At 39.6% G+C, this 15,380-nt stretch overlaps 1 long non-coding RNA gene across 1 annotated transcript in view; it reads right to left on the bottom strand.

Annotated features, from left to right (window-relative positions):
• Positions 1-2,363: 2,363 nt before the first annotated feature.
• Positions 2,364-15,380, bottom strand: part of LOC107203544 — a 30,118-nt gene continuing 17,101 nt past the window's right edge. The window contains exon 3 of the long non-coding RNA XR_004497121.1: positions 2,364-2,957. This is a non-coding gene — a long non-coding RNA (uncharacterized LOC107203544). The remainder of the gene's footprint in view (positions 2,958-15,380) is intronic.

Genomic DNA, 15,380 nt, shown 5'->3' with positions numbered 1-15,380 from the left:
GTCCTGATGGGTCACACCTACTCTGTCTTCAACCACATCAGACACTGTTCCTGGCACAGGAGAGCACATCAGGCTGGCCACTGCTTGTACCTCATTCCTCTCTCGATCTCCCAGCAGATGCTATCTTTGGATCAGAGATTTCAGAGGTTCTTCCCTGTCTCTGTCTTTAGCATCTGCCTTGGCCTTGGAATTTTCTCCAAGCCTGTTTTCCACCTGATGATTCCATCTGTCTTCTCTCCACAACCTCCCAAGGCAACAGTTTAATGAGTTCACCATCCATGATGTAAAAAATTCCTCTTTCCTCAGCTTTTATCTGTTGCTACTTTCAGTGAATATCCCTAGATCAGCTGTTGCTGCATTCGTTGAATAACAAATGCATTCCCTGCAAACATCAGGCGTAATATGTTCAGTTTTTACCTCTCCTAGTTGGAAGGTCCTAGTCTTTTTAGTCTGTCCTTGCAATACAACAGCTGTCAGCCCCTCAATAATTTCAGTTGCCCTCTTCCATAATTGCTCTGTGTCCTCCAGAGAGCTCAGAATGACCTACTGCACTTCAGTTGAGGGTTCTCTAAGGCTTAACATAGCAGTAAAATGATACCCTGTCTTGATCTCAAAATTCTTTCTGATCATGTCTGAAATTTTTTTGCTTTCCTGGCTCACATTTTGTATTGAACCAATTGCCTCAGAGAACTGAAACAGTGATAACTCTCAAGTTCTCTTTTCTGTGTCACAATTACAAGATCAGCAGTATGTACATTAAAATTCAGTTTTCTGCAGTTGTGTTGCTGTACATTTATCTATAAGAAAGTTCATTTGACACAATTTTGGCCTCAGTTTTGCAAGGTGTTTTAAGAGTTCTTTTTCATGAGTGTGCCATTTGAAATCCTTAAAGTCCATGAACTTGTAGATTTCATTGCGAGCTCCCTTCTTCAGGTCATTAATGAAGGTGTTGGATAGGAATAGTGCTAGCACTGACCTCTGGGAGTCTCCACTAGTGACACTTCTCCTCTCTGAAGTGACCTTAAAACTCACCTTTCTGGTTCCTAACATTTAATCAGATTGGAGTCCTCAGAAGGACCTTTCCTCTTGTTTCTTCAATAATCCCAACTCTCTTCCTCCAGGGTTCTAGCTTGTACCAAAAAAAAGTAAAGTAGAAATAGTCTCAACCAAGCAATAACACCTATGGTTTCTTCACCCACATCCTTTGTGTACTGAAATATGCTTTTCTTAAAGGTCTCTTGCTATGATGCTAAAAAATTTTCTGGCCCCTCCTTTCACCTCTTACTTTTTGTCTTCTAAACAGTTCTACAGCTACTTATTCCAACTCCCATCTATCCAACTCAAATGGTCTTTTTCCTTATTTCAACACATCATTTGCTTTACCGGCTTTCAGTGGATTAGAGGCAGTGCATTTCCTGTGTTTAAGAGGTATACTATTTTCTCAAAAAAAAATAGCTTCCTCAAATTCTCTTCCATATGTTTTCCTTTAAACAAAATCAACATTTGAAAGAGTATTTAGCATAAGAGAAAGCTGGTTAATAATTCCATAACCAGCACAAATGTCTAAGAAATTATCTGCCAGTTTTTGACTTGGTTACATTTTCTTTACATAAATGATTTACAGATGAAGTACTAAACAGAACCCATTAAAGGGTTTTTTCATCTAGCTAGCAACTTGCTGCTAGCTAATCTGGTACAGCAGGAACTATGTCAGAGGGGAATGATCAAAGTATTGAACTACAAAATAAAGTAAAAAGGATAGGGTGACAACATTTTGATGTCTTATTGAGGAGAGAGTAAGGCTTGAAAACAACTTTTAACATTTGCTTGTACATTCAAAACTCAGTTCCTGTGCAGCATACACCAATTAAGGAAGGAGGGATTATTTGTTAATACTATTTAAACTCTTGGTGTTTTTCTGGTACTTATTAGCACCTACTTGTCTCCAATGATAAGTGAATACTTCAGATAAACAAAGTCTTTGTTAAATTTTCAATACTTCACTTCTGGCTACCTCCTTCATGATAAACAGAGGCCAGCCAGTTAAAACAGGGGAGGCTCTCACAGCCTTCTCAGCTGTGAACAGGTATCTCATAATTTGGGACAGGAATTAGGAGTTGCTGTGTGATGGCTGCTGATCTTGGTAAGTCTCACATGATGTTGAAAAGTTCTCCTGTGCTGCCAGCTACAGAAGGTCACATATCTTGACTGATTTATAGCAGGGGTATTTCAAGATTCACAATCTGTCTGGCCTCAATATAGATATTTCTATAAAACTGAGGAAGGTCAAACACTTCTAACATAAGAAAAACAAACAAACAGAAATTCAACCTTTTTCTCTCTTTAATGATCAAAGGGTGGAGCCAAAGGCCTACTCTGAGTTAGAAATGAGAAACAGAGAAAGAAAAGAGGTAAACAGAAGAAGCATGAAGGATTTTGAGACCTCCTTTACACACCTAAACCTTTGCATCTGGAAATAAAAAAGATAAGACTGGTACAAAATTATCTGACAGCTAATTCTCACTAATAAGGCATTCTGTATAGTCGATCAACTCTTTTCTAGTGCCTTCTTTCTTTATTTTTTTCTCAGTAATTTTACTCTGTAGACTGCTATACACAGACAGGTTTACATCTTTGCTTTTCTTATAACAAAATCAAATATTGGTAGCAGGGCAGATTTTATTTAATTGTAGTTAACATATGATTAGGTTAACACAAAGAGAGAACAATAAGCATTAACCCCTTCCCTTGTGCTTCACTCAGCTAGATTTCGTCTTCTGATTTCCATGTCAACATGACAAGAATTAGATCTAACTAATAATGGTGAAATAAAGATAGATAATAATAAGGTGAAAAAGTAATGTTGAGACTGCTTTTTTTTCTCTCCCTCTGCTTTTCCTGAGTTGCAAGGAGGGAAAATCCAGCTCCTGAGAGACTTTTTGTTGTCAGCTGCAACACTGAAAAAAAAAAAAATTAAGATTTTTGGATCTTGATTTATGCTTTTGGAAAGTATCAGCTGGGGGTTGTTACACAGATTGAACTGGGGGTTGAAGCAGACATGGGAGTTAGAGAACAAGCTGGAACTAAAGTTCCAGGGAAGTTTTTTTTACTTAGAACATTCATTTCAGGTTAAATGAAATATAGAGGGGTTTTTATCTATGACAATTCAAGGGGCATTTTTAGTACATGGTGAGAACATGGAACTAGAGAGACCTGCTTATGTCCTGAAGTCCAGAGTTGAGACAAATTATTTTAGTCTGATTTTTCTGGAAGAAATAGACCTGGGTACTGCCTATCTTTCTACAGTCTAAACTAAGCAGAGATTCTGATCTTCAATGTCTTAGTCCCCAGCAACAGGAACTATTAAGAATCACTAACCTTTTCTCAAAGATAAAATGCAAAAAAAAAAACAAAACTCAAAGAACTGAAATTTTAAAGTATTAACTCACACTTTCATATTAACTACCTCCTATTCCTCTGCCCTTTACTTGTAAAGACATTTTTAAAGGGAATGTGTCCTAGTAATCTTTCAGGTGATATTAAAGATGGTAAGAACTGTCCTTTTAGCAACAGTTGATACGGATGGGAATTGCTGTTAAAGTTCAGTGTTGCTTGCTTGAAAACAAAACCAGACAAACACACACCTAAATGTGAAGCAAAAGAAGAGGCAGAAAATACAGTTTTTTTGACAACCTCCCTAGTGACAAAGGCAGACAGTGCACAAAGGACTACTACTGCTACCATGGGACTTGAGTGACCTCCACCAACATCAACCTGCTTAAGACATTGTTTTTGGTTGCTTTCCAGGTTATGAGTACATGGCAGTGTCACAAAAGAGAACTTTTTAGCACAAAGGTCAAAACAGAAGGCAAAGAAGAAAGGGCAGGGCTATGAGGCTAATAGGAACAGTAATAATAGGAGAGCTAAATACCACAGCTAAGGTGCTTCATCTGGTTCAGACATTTTTTTATAACCTCAATAAACGCACTCTGGAGTAAGGCATCTTAGTAGTATTTTTAGTAGCCAGGTGAGGTTATGATGGCTGAGCCCTCTTAGTTCAATCTCACCATTGTTGTAAACCCAGTACTAGTTGGGGTGTTGGACTGAGCTTTTCATCTGCGTACCCTGCATCCAGTTCTGTGAACAGGACAGGTAGAAAGGTACCAAGAGATGAGGTAATAATTCTTTTTTACCAGAAATGCACATAATACAACTGGTAGGTCTTTCAGTAAGGCCTTTGTTTTGGAAACAAATCATACTGTAGTTATATGAGACAATATATGTAACTTAAGGATTCCAAAGTAAACAAATTTTAAAAACCTGTACTTTCAGACTTTATATAAAAGCTTATACTCACTCTGGCAGTTCATATTTAAAAATATTTGCATTAGCTGGTTTTATTGTGGATCAAATATTGCCTGCCTTTCTACAGTCATCGTAAAGTCAGTGTAAAAATAAGAAAGCTGGCACAAACCTAATACCATGTTCTGACTAAATAGACAGAAATGCAATTGTGTGCTTGTGACTGATCCAGATCTAATTTGTCTTACAGGATGTTTCTCCAGAACATAGATATGATATTAATGATCATGGAACCATAGCCACAGTCTCTTTTTCTTTCTTTGGCTTTTGCAAGCAATTTGATATAAGAACTGGATGGGATTTTTGTTTTCGTTCTCTGACAAGAAGTCTAGGTCTTTGCTAAGCAATGACACAGATTGAAATTCTCTCTGTGTGATTTAACATGAGAATTCCTATCAAAATCTAAAAGCAGACTGTACTACAACATTCTTTCACTTTTCTCAGATTGCATCATCTGCACAGCCCCATTTTGTGCTATGTTAGCAAAAGGCCACTCACATTTCTGTGTCATGACCTACTTCATTAGTTTTCCTTCTCTTAAAGAGTGTGCTTTCTTTTAGTCCTGGGCAAAGTTTCTCTATTTGGCAACTGAGTTAAAGTCATCTGTTCCTGTTGTCTGCCCTAGGTGTTGCAAAACCATGCATGGCATTCTTAGGCCCAAGAATCAAGATGCAGTGGGAACATCTGCCAAGTAACTTACCCATAAAAGGTAAAAAATCCCTGATCTTTCATCATTCTATAGGCTACCAAGACAACTAAAGCTGCCTCCAAGGATGAAGGTTTTTTATTAAAGGCAGGTGCCTTGATGAAAATTACAACTTCTTCCAGAAGAGCCACAGGATAAGGGTGTGTGATGTCAGTGCGATAAATAGACTGGTGAGAGCTCAGGTGTTCCAGCAGAACACTGTCAGCAGGAGATACCAGCATATGCCAGGAGCAAACTGCCAGGGCAGCAACTTCGCAGAAAAGGGCCTGAGGCTCCTGGTGGACACCAAGTTGAACAAGAGGCAGCACTGTGCCCATGCAGCAAAGAACCATTACATTTCCTTCACTGCATTAGGAAGAATGTTACCAGAAGGTGGAGGGAGGTGTTCCTTCCACCCTGCTCTGCACTGGAGAGGTCACACCTGAGTGCTGTGTCTTTCTGTACTCCTCAGTACAAGACATGGAGCTGCTGGAGAGAGCCAAGTGAAGTAGTACAAAGATGATGAAGGCACTGGAGCATTTCTCATATGAGGAAAGGCTAAGACAGCTGCAACTGTTTAATCTATGGAACAGAAGGCTCAGAGGGGATTTCATCAATGTCTACAAATATCTAAAATGAGACTATAAAGAAGAAAGAGCCACTGGTGAATAATGACAGGACAAAAGGCAATGAGCAAAACCCCAGAGCGTTCCCTCTGAGCCTCAGGAAACACTTTTTTTACTGTGAGGGTGACTGAGCACTGGAACAAGTTGCCCAAGTAGGTTGTAGAGTCTCCATTCCTGGAGATATTCAAAAGTCATCTGGACATAACTCTGACAGCTTGTTCTAGCTGACTATGCTTTTGCAGGAGGGTTGTACAAGATGTTTTTGGATTCTGCGTACCTGCAAGTCATGCTTTCCTACCTTTAAAACTGTCCACCCCTTGGTTTGCAGTGACCTTTTGCAACAGCCCATGGTGCAAAGGATATTGCAGCAGTTTTGTAATGCTGTAACCTTTCCTCCCAGCAGACCTAGTTCCATGCATTTGTGTCAGGGTTTATGCCAAAGCTGGCAGAACCCCAAGGAGAACCTCACATGGTGTTTTAAGGAGTCTCAGAGGTAGCATGTGAAAAACAAACTCTCTCAACTACTGCTTGTTATGGTTTCTAACCCTACACAGGCCCAAATTTTAACTTCATGGAAGTTAGGAATTATAATGCCAAGTTTGTCCCCATCTGAATAGGATTTATATTGGCATAGTTGATGAAAGTGAAATATATTCATTTTCTCCTTTATCCTGGTCTTTTCTTTGAATCACTGCTCTTATTTTATATTCCAGCCCCTCATTGCTAAACCCATCACCACACCTGCCCATTTCACCCCATGCATGCTCCTTTCCCATTCTAAGAAATACAGATTTGGCATCTATTGTTCCTTCTGAGGACTAAAAAAAAGCAAAGGCCAAGTGATACTGAAAATGCTTGGAATTTTTTACCAATAGATACTCAATCATCTGCTTATCTGGGGTTTTTTTGTTCCAGTTCCTTAACAGTTGTTATTTTGAGAAAATCTGAACTTCCATTAAATATAAAAAAGGTTTTCTTTTCCTCAGAGAAAAATTTTAAATTATCTGATTATATTCTGTTCTCAAAATCTAAAAGATTACTATAAATCTGTCACCACTGTTAATTTAATCTTACCCAAAAGGTCGGGTTGAGGCAGAGGGATAGGAAAGGCCAGTGTTTTTCTAGCCAGAGAAGACAGGAATACTGCCTTTTCAGGCTTCTCATGACATGACTGCTGCTCTGAGCTGAACCTCAGACAATGTGTGGCTTCCTTTTCCACACAGAAACACTGGGCTTGGAGAGAGTTTATAAAGTTTATTTCCTGCAAATCAAGTTCTGCCCACACAGTTCACATTCTGCTCCAAGAAATAGGAGAGGATCCAATTGGAATAAGGAAATCTTCAATTACTAACACTTCCATCACTCTTTGATGTGTTAAATTTAGATTGTATTTATTACAGGACAAAGAATTTTGATGTATCTCTGAGCATGAAATACGATCTCTTGGTGAACCACCATTGAAAAAGCAGTTTATGTTCAAGTATTCTTTGGTGAGATTTCACCCGAATCAAAGCTGAATCCCATAATCAGAGGGTAAATTCTTCCTAACCTCTGAAGTAGAAGAGGACAGCAGGCTAGCAATGGTGCTTACTACAGAATTAATTCCTTTCATAGACTGCAGAGACAGAGTTGATAGAAGCCTTTTAAAAGTTGAAAGATGCCTAGGAAAATACAGGGGCCAAAGTTTTGGAGTAGTTTGGCAGAAGAAGCCTGTATAGAACAGTGAACAGGGGTCTTTGTTCCTGAAAAGCTGCACTCAGAGCTAAGGGCCCATAGAAACATTTAACAAGAGGAAAGGTGACCAATAGGAATGGAGAAGAAATATTATAGTAGATTGATTTTAGTTCCTGTTTATTCCTTTGTCATCTATTTCTGTTTATTTCTTAGTCACCTCTTGCATCTATTACATCTATACTGTCTGATTACTGTTAAACATTATTTTATGTTTATTTCTTAGTCATCTGTACATCCCTCTTATGTGGGATATCAGACTAACAAATGTATCTCTGGTCTTGTACAGTGAATTTTTTCTTATATTCTTGTGTTGGGGACAGAGAGGTGAAAGGCTCTACAGCTGATTAGTACACTCCTGTGATATAAGCACTAACTTTATGTTGAAAAAGACCTTACTCTCTGCAAAGAGAAACCATTTAAATATTAAGCATTCAAATTATTTTTCCTTTACAGAACTCAAAGAGGCAAGAGTGTCCATTATTTTATTGAAATGACAAAACTTCACCTTCTATACTGCTCTGCTTGTTGAATCTACAAAACCTGCAGCACCTACGCTGTGCACTTTTGAAACTATAAGCATTAAACAAAATACAAATAGTTTTGGAAAAACACATTGCAAACCTAATATTACTGCAAGGGTTAATTTTTTTTTCAAGTAGAACATCCAACAATAGAAAGCCATTCAAAAAATAATTCCAGTGATCCTTTCAATGACTCCTCTGTAGCATGCTGTTACTGTTTTTCATGCTTCATCCCCTGTGGCCATACTAAAAGCAAGGTATTTAGCTCAAAAACTTATTAATCACAACTACCAACTCTTTCGTTCCAGAGGAAAAAAAAAAAAGCATACATAAAAAGGAGATCTCATCTATGTGGACCAGCTTACATAGAGGAGATCGATCCCTGTATCTTCAGGTCCCTTTTACTGGTGGATTGTACAGTAAAGCAGCAGTCCTAGACACTGCAGCAGCTCAGTTTTTCTTCCTATTCTTCTTAGGAAGAAACTGCAGTATAGTGTTTACAGACATTAGGAGAAAAATAAAACAATATTTGTGTTTTGATGACAAAAGACAGAATCCCAGGTCCCTAGATAGAAAAACCATTCTCCACTTGGTTAAAGCAGCATGTGTGTAAGCCCCTACACCTATGGCTGAGAATGACAAAGTTCTCCAAACCTTCCCAGCAGCAGAATCAGAAACCTCCATGCAGGTTCAGACACTGTCAAGTGACAAGTATATAAAATGGCAATGCGTACATCAGCTTTTTGGACAGCTGGGTCTTACTCTTTATTCAACCAACCTTTGGCCAACTTTCCCAGATGCTCACTACTAAGACATGCCACATGTGTCCAGGTATAATACCTAGAGGCACACATTAATGTCAAGGTTTTCAGATATTTTAACACAACTTCATGGGAAACCTATTGCTAGGAATGTTAGTGTCTAATATGTTCCACTTTATAACACACCAGAAAGTAAAGATGCAGGGATGAACTAATTCCTCTCAAACCATGCTAAGGCTGTTGGCTCTCACACCATCCAAGACTGCTCACAAAAGGGAAATAACAAAGTTTGTGAGAGAACAAACATTCTTGAAGATAAGACCAATGGATACATCAGTTTTGTAGCACAAGAGCATCCCAGGGCACATAAGAGAAAACTGAGGTGCAGTCACACACATCCACAGTTTGTCTTTAACTGTATTATGCCTCTCTCCATACAAATAGCAGTGACTTAGCCTATGGGAATAAATGGAAGTTATCTTGGTGCCTGAGTAGCAGGAGAGAAGTGTGGAGTGAAACATCTAAGCAAAGGAAATAATACACAGTCATTTGAACCACAAACCCTTAGAAGGAGTCTTTATTTGGCAATGCTTTGGTAGCACTGCCTTTGCCTTCTCAAAAAAAATGTGTTTAATTATTTTCTTAATTGCTAGATTTTTTTTTAGGAAAATATTCAAAATAATTACTTTTAAAATGCTGCAGTGAGCATTTCAATTACTATTATCCACTTCCTTCTGTGTCATGTTCAGGGACTAATGACAATCAGAGAGCCCAGATGCCAGTCTGTATATTATAGTCTCAGCCAGGGTATTTGGCTCCTTGGTGAGATCCACTGGCAGTTATTCTGGCAGCTCTCAAGTTGTCCCTGCCTAGAAAATTATTAAGGCTGTCGACTGACTGCTCAGACTACCCTGTTCTGGACATCTGGGCTCTTCTCCCCTTCCCTAACTTGTAACAGAACAGCTGTTCTGTTCATGTACTTCACTTGTGCAAGTGTGCATCCATTCATTTATTAGCAAGGAATTGAGAAAAGCATGTTTATATAGGTCCCTTTTAAGTCACAAAACATATGGTTTTCCCCTAGTCTAGCATGATTTCCCATAAACTGGAGAGAAAGTTTCCAAACAAATAGACAGAGAAATAACCATGGAAAGCCATATCTGAGAAAAAATCTCTAGACACTTGTAGGTGTGTAGCAGGTGATGCATATTGCCTGTTGGTTTCCTCTGGAATCTGAAGAACACTGTTTTAACATGTGCCTAAGAAAGATGCCAGATACTCTGTAAACACCAGCTCTGACCTTAGCCAACCCTTTAACTTCCTGCATAGAATTTCCTCTGCATCAAATGGGTCAGAAACACTCTACATGATGCAGATCTCTCAACAGCATTGTCCTTAAATTGTTTATTTCTTGAATACCATCAAGGTTGCTGAGGTTGTGTGACACAATGGGAAAAACACTGTCCCTGTCTTGTAAGACTTAATCTAAATAAGACAGAACTCTTAGTGCAGACATTCAAAGTAATACCACACAGCAGAAACAGATGAAAGGCCAGGCTCAAACTTTCATCACTCGATGCTGCTATTATCTGACAATATTGCAGAACATGTGTGCTTTCAGTAAGGCCAGGTGTGCATGTAAAGATTTTCTTGTATTACCCACATCAAGACAGAAAGTGAAAAAAATCAGACCTGTTTGACATAATCATTCTGTCCAAAATCTTAGCATAGATGACACAAAATCACCAGGTGCTATAGTGGAGGTGGTGGCTAAATCTTTTGAAGAAAGCTTGGACTAAATGCGCATGGACGTTACTGTAAGGTTACACGTAGATAGATATCTAGCACTCTGTAACTTTATCTGTGCCTGGCTCAGTAATGCACACACTCAAAAAGGTTAGAATTTGGAAGAAAATTGCTTGTGTTTACAGCAAGGAGGAGAATGCAGTTAGGTAGTCATTGGGGTGCAGGTGACACTTTGTAGGTTTCCAGCCTAGCCTGCTTCACGGCCATGTGTGTACATACCCACACGCTTTAAGAAGTAACTTTGCCCAGCAAATGGGCACGATGATTTGGAAAGAAGTGAGCAGAATTCCAGGCACAGCTGGAATCACTCAGTTATGATTGCAAGGAAGCTGGAAATGAAACTGATATGGGAAAGTCGTTAAAAGGATTCAAAAGCAAAAACACGGTCTAAAGAGTCATTTTCCAGAGAAAATGGATTGGTAGGACAGAATTAACAGAAAAATCTGAATACTGAGATGTGTGAAGTATCCGGGCAGATGTGCTGCCCTAGACTTGCTTACCAGGAGGATGTTCCCTCTGCAACAGCACAAGGATACCTAGTTCAGATGTAAACCTGAGGATAACTTACCCGGAATTTTCTCTTTTATGCTTCATGGTATTTCAAATCCCGGTCTAAATTCCCATAAATGAAGAACAAACATGACTACTGACTGCCTACACATGCCCATCTGCTCAGATGGCACAGCTCCCACTAACAATTTAGTTGGGCAGTTTCACTAAAGTCTAGGTGCCAAACCAGCATACGTTTCACAAAGATAAGTCTGTATGACACTACAAGCACCATTTCCTCTGCAAGATTCCCTTGTCTGGGACAGGTTTGAAGATTATCCATCTAATGCTTCCCTGTTAGCTTAGTTTTATAGGAAACAAGACAATACAATCACAGTCTGGCGACTGATCTCTCAGTCTGCCCTCTTCTTTCATACAGAAGTTTGGCAAATCTCAAACATTTGACAGAAGGGCAATGGTTTCAGAGATATTATTTTTCTATACATTTTGTTAAAATTAATGTCTGGTTAGAGGAGACCAGTGTTGAACTATGTAAACTAAATCCTTACTAAACAAGAGGAAATCTCCACAAGTGATTTTTTTCTTGTGGGAAAAGCTACTGTCAGAACTTCACTGGTTCTAGACAGAAGGGAATCCAATCATTAGACACAATCCATAGAAAAGAGGACAGCTGCTCACAGAACAACTAGGTTTTGATCACAGTTCCCATCAAAGAATGCAACAAAACCAAATACCTGAAGGCAAATACTGAAGAATCCCAAAGAGTTTACAAGCATTTCTGGCCACCACTCAAACACTCCATGTGTGTAGTAGAATAAATTGGCAGCACTCTCAGCTTGCACAGGGCAAGCACAGTGCCATCCACCTACACATAGCAAGAGTGCATCAGAATATCTGTTGGATTTTTCAGATTTTGCAAGTTCCTCAGTAATTTCCTAATGAATGCTACAGAACTTGGAAAACTCAGCAAGTTCTCTCACACTTCTCTAAATGTTCAGTGTCATCCATCAAACACTTGGCCACAGGAGAAAACCCATTCAATGAACAAGTCATAGACTTGTACAGTATAAAAGGAAGGCCTATATGACAGCTTTCCCCAGCTGGTACAGTCTAGTCCAAGTACCTTGAGCCATTTCACTCATAAAGCTACCTGCAAAGTTACACAGAAATTCTCAGTCCAAGACACAGTGAATTCTAAAGACCAGTGGCAGCAATCTGAGCTGGTTTTCAGTCTCAACAAATGGCAGTGCAGAGTGGAATACAGGCTAGTTTCCAACCAGAGTGATAACAAAAAGTGACCCATCCATACTGGCTAGGAGCGAGGGCAGTCATTTATTTTTTCAGCTTCAAAAGAAACCCAAGTCTATAAAACTCTCAGCACAGACAGGTGAGCTCTAGAAAGCAGCTGTTGTGGTAAGGGATATGGAGTACTACCACATTTGTGCTTGTAGTGTCAATGCAACCACACAAAAATCAGTCCCAGCTGTCCTGGCTAAGAACAGGGAGGAAAAGGACATGAAGAGAACTGGATTAACAGTGCTGAGGGAGATGGCCAGCACCCACAGCATGCAATTAATATCATGCTGGCAAGAAGAAGGAACATCACCCCATTTCCCTTCAAATGCACTGTGGCCACAGATGATTCACCTTTACCAAGAAGTGCATGGCAAGGAGCAAAATTTAATCTGGATGTCTGAACTATATTTGTATTCTCAAAAGACTTTCCCTAAAGTGAAACCCTCCCAAATCAGTACAATGCTGTCAGAAAAGGCAGACCATCCTTACATTCATTGAGAGAAATAATTTTTACTGATTTGAAATTGACATTTTGTACAATAGCGTTTTGATTTCATTGTGGTTTTTCTTTGGTGGGGGAGGGGATTTAAGCAATAGCAAATATTTTCTTTGGCAAAACTAACTTTAAGATTAGCATTATCATCACTGATATTCTGTCCTGGGAAGAGCATTCCCATTATAAATAGTGAATTTTCCAGGTATATTGGCTCTTTTGACCTTGTTGGATCAAATACAGCACTGTTTCTATTTACAGGTAGTTGATATTCTACAGAATAGCTTTGCTGGAGTTCTGCTTGTGAACGGTGTCACTGGCAGTGAGAAACAGACAAACACAAAACAGACCAACAAGTTATCATTTTGATTTTTCTAACACGTTCCTTGTGTTTCTGAGAACCTTTTACTCTGTTAGATAAAATTGGAGAAGATTTTTGAAGGATCCAATTTTGCTGTCAGTTACTCCTCAAACTAAATCAATAACTAACAATTTTTAATAGCAAAGCTCTTTCAATCTGAATGGCTGCAGTGCATGTGCAGTAATGTTTATTGTATACGAAGATGGAAAAGCTAGACTTTAGATTGTGTAACTTTCCGTGACACAGTTTTCCTGAGGGCTCTTCAGCCCAACAAGCAGCCAAGGAAAGGGAGGGTGAATGCAGCAGATCTGTTTCTTTCCAGCCTGAGATGCAGATGAGGCCCCACCCAGCAAACCAAACTTTGGCGTTCGTCCACATGCTCCTCCAGGCTAAGGAAAGAGGAGCCATGAAACAATATAGCAGTACAAGTCCTCCTCAGTCTTTCATTTACATGCTTGCTTTCCCCCAGAAATAAACTGCCTTACATGGCTAACAAGGCTGCGGTCTTATGGTCAAACAGGGCTTATGGTCATCCATAACTGCAAAGCAGCCATGCAAACCTGGACTCTAATGTGCTAGCTTTTGCCCTGTTTCAATATGGCAGAAGCTACAGATTTTTCTTATCCATTATGTGTCCATTGTTCTGGGCACAGACAGAAATATAGTCTCTTTCAGAACCTAGTTATCAGTCAAGCAACAGGAAGACTCTCTCATCTGAAATTTAAGCAATCAGAATTCCCTCAAATGACAAGTTTTTTACTGCAAGATCAATGTGCAAATAATTTGGTAGAACATCACCATCTGGTGGATACACCCACTGACAATTTGGCTTAAATTTTTTCTTTATCTCCCTGGTAGTTCTTCAGCACAGTGAAGAATATTACATCATAAGGTTACAGGAAAAAATACATTCAACCAATCAATCCATTGGCAATCTGTAACTTCTTCTTAGGACAAGACAGAAATCTTCAAAAAGGAAGAGGGGTGTGGAGAATTCCTATCTTCATATACCATTGTAGGTGGCAGACCTGTAAATAGAGTCCAGACAGGTGAGGCTACTCAACAGCTCTTCCAGGCTGCCGTGGAAAGATCCTATTCTTTGTGAAAAATAGCACACACCTCCTCCAAAGTCAGAGAGAAAATAGTACTCTTTTACCAGTTGGTTAAACAGTGCATTCCACACCAAAGCTGAGATTTCTTTTTCATTTTACTCTCAGAACTGAGCAATTAGTCTCACTGTTGATAGAAATCGTCTGCTTTGCACAGTCCCTACTCCCCAGCATGTCAGCAAAGTGCAAGATGCCACCCTTTTCACAAGCTCTAACTGGATAGTGGAGAAAAAGGGGAGGAAGGGAAGCAAAAAATGTCCATACTGTGTCTATGAAGGAATTCTGTCAGTTGAAAATTGCATTCCCTAAAAACACCATCTGCCCTTAGACCTTGCATCTCGTATCACAGAATCACAGAATGGGTGAGATTCGAAGGGACCACTGTGGATCACCTGGTCCAACCTCCCTGCTCAAGCAGGGCCATCCTGGAGTGCATGGCACAGGATTGCATTCAGATGGGTCTTGAATATTTACAGTGGGGGAGATTCCACGACCTCCCTGGATGATTTATTCCAGTCCAAGGTCACACACATAGTAAAGAAATTCTTAGTCATATTCAGGTGGAATTTCTGGAATTTCCTGGGCATCAGTTTCTGCCCATTTTTTCTTTTCCTATTGCTTGGCAGCACTGAGCAGAGCCTGGCTCCATCCTCCTGCCACCCTCCCTTCAGATTCTGGCAGACATTGATGAGGTCCCCTCTCAGTCATCTCTTCTTGAGGTTGAACAGGCCCAGATCCTTCAGCTTGTCCTTTTAACAGAGATGTTCCAGTCCTGGACCCCCAGGTCTTTCTCTGCAGAGCTGCCAGGTCAGCCCTCAGCCTGTGCTTCTGCCCAAGGTATTGGTTCTCCAGGTACAAGGGCGTTTGCCTTTGCTGAATTTTAAACAGTTCTCTGCCCATCTCTCCAAGCTGTCTGAAACATGATGTTGAATATGGTATTTTCTGTCTACGTATTTTCTTGTTGTTGCTCTGTTTTAACTGAAAGCCCTATCAAAGAAAATGTATATATGGCAGTCTAGATATCTTTCTTATAGCATTATAAAACCCCAGGGGTTTTGGGATTTTTTTTTTGTCTGTTTCCTATTTGTAGGAATTCTTATCTTACAGTTTCATGTA

This window comes from Parus major, chromosome 4 (genome assembly GCF_001522545.3).
Source record: "Parus major isolate Abel chromosome 4, Parus_major1.1, whole genome shotgun sequence".
NCBI lineage: Eukaryota > Metazoa > Chordata > Aves > Passeriformes > Paridae > Parus > Parus major.
The sequence above is the reverse complement of the archived record's forward strand: the minus strand, read 5'-3'. Positions and strand labels throughout refer to the sequence as shown.